Genomic DNA, 2516 nt, shown 5'->3' on the forward strand with positions numbered 1-2516 from the left:
CCCTGCCTGGGGAGAGCCAGGCACAGCTGGAGGAACTGCAGGAGAACCTGTAGCTGCTGGCTGTGCCTGCCTCTCCCTGGCCAATCCAAATCTCCGAATTGATCTTGAGGCTTCGGATTCAATTTGGACCTTTTAATGGGTCTCCCTGTTCAATTCGGATTTGGAGATTCAGCCACGTAATTGGACCGAATCTCCTCCAAATCGAATCGGTGACCAAAGCTTTACACAGCCCTATTAGTTAGTATCTAAAGTAAAGTTCTACCATTGATCTCTGTGCAAATCGCCATTGATATCACTGGAAGGTCTGTGAAGAGTTGAGGATAACGTGCAGTGGTACATTTGTATCCCAGCTCATGGATCATAGTTAAAAATGAATTTAGCCTGTCTGTAGAATGAAAGAACTCTGTTGTAGAGCATACACCAACAAATTATTCTTTCTGTACTGGAAGAGCAGACTATGAGGCAGGATTTGTAGCCTTGTATGTACCTTTCACTCCCACTGTGGGGAAAAACAGAAAGCAGATACAATCTATCCTGAGCCGCCTCCTCTCCAAGGAATGGCTGAAACTCACTGCTTGGCTGAAACTCATGTTATCAGAGACAGAACTAACTGGTCTTGTTATGCATTCATGCACTCCTGGAAAGGACTTTGCACTCAGGTATAACTAACAAGCAAGCAAGGTAAGGGAGCAAGACAAAGTAAAAACACATGCACGAGAATAGAAACAGCTATGTATGACTGATCTCCAAAGTGCTTCACCAACATTAAGTGACTAATACCATACTCAGTGCACAAGCGTGGGAGGGAATGATCATCTTCCCTAGTATACAAATGGGAAAGCCAGCTCTACAGAAGAGTTAATGTGAGAGCTAGAAAATATGCCTGGCTCCTACACATTTGTTCAACTGAAGACACTACAACTCTAAATATGATGGAGAACATGGTCTCCTTGTTACAGTCACAAATCCTAGGTCCTTCTTCTGACACAGCCACAGATTTCTTTAGGGCTTAAGTGCATCTATCTCATATATGTATAGGATTTATGGTGCCTGAATCTCAAAAATGATTAATCCTTTAGTGCTTGCACTTTGTGACTTTTGGCCAAGAGTTTCTATATATTCCTAGAGGAATATATTCTCACCATGGGAAAGATCCTAGAACCGCTAGAGTCAGTGGAAAGAACTCTTCATGGATGTCTGTGGGACCATTTCTGTGAATGAGATATATAGGTTATAGCACACAGCTGACACAAAGAACAGAAAGTTCGGGTCATTAGGGACTCCATCCTGAGGGGAACCGATGGTCCAAACTGTCGCTCGGAGCCCTGGTCATGGCAGGTCTGCTGCATGCCCGGAACGAGGATTCGCAACATCACAGAGACCATCCCTAAAATCATCAAGCCCTCTGACTACTACCCACTGGTTGTGGTCCATGTGGGTACAAATGATGCATCCAAGGGCAAGCCGGATAACATCACGGAGGACTACAAGGCCTTGGGACACCAACTGAAGAAGACGGGAGCCCAGGTGGTATTTTCCTCCATTCTCCCAGTAAGTGGATGGGGTAGGCGTTATGAGGCCTGCATTGATGTGGTTAACCGGCGGCTTCAGAGCTGGTGCCACAGGCAGGTTTTGGGTTTTTTGACAACGACCCATGTTTTTCTATGGAGGGCATGCTGGGGTGGGATGGGCTTCACCTCTCCCCTAAGGGCAGACGTATCTTTTCCTCTAGGTTGGCTGATCTCGTACGGCGGGCTTTAAACTAGCTTTCCCGGGGGAAGGAGCCATTTTGAGTGGAGAGGATGCTTCATCAGCATGCAGGGTGACAAGAGGAAGGGAAGCCCAGGTAAGCATCAACGTCCTGGGAGTAGGGGGCCACAACTGTCCTGGGAGTGGGAGGGAGGCACGTGCACCCTCAGGAGGCCTCAAATGCCTCTACACTAATGCTCGTAGTATGGGGAGTAAGCAGGAGGAACTGTGCTTCCTGATTGCGAGTAAGAACCCAGACATAGCAGGGCTCACAGAAGCCTGGTAGGACCATATCTACAACTGAGCAGTGGGCATTCAGGGATACACCCTACATAGAAGAGACAGGACAGAGAGGAAAGGTTAGGGGGGTTGCGCTCTATGTCAAAGAGCACCTCACATCATCAAGAGTAGGGTTGGGAAGAGACACTATGGGTCAAACTACAAGGGGGGCGTGGCGAAAGGGACCTTACAGTGGGTGTCTACTACAGACCACCCAACCAGGGGGAAGAGCTGGACCAGGACTTCTCCAGTCAGCTTATGGAGGCAGTTAGGTCAAGGGATGTTATTGTCATGGGTGACCTAAACTACCCAGGCATTTGCTGGGAGGAGCAGACAGCCAGGTCTGACCGCTCGCATAGGTTCCTGGCTATATTACAGGACCTTCACCTTATCCAGGAAGTGCACAGCCCCACTAGGGGTAACGCCTTGCTGGACCTGGTCCTGGCCATGGGGAATGACCTGGTGAGGGGACTGCAGGTCCTTGACCA

Source organism: Alligator sinensis, unplaced genomic scaffold (assembly GCF_000455745.1).
Source record: "Alligator sinensis unplaced genomic scaffold, ASM45574v1 scaffold899_1, whole genome shotgun sequence".
NCBI classification, from domain to species: Eukaryota; Metazoa; Chordata; order Crocodylia; family Alligatoridae; genus Alligator; species Alligator sinensis.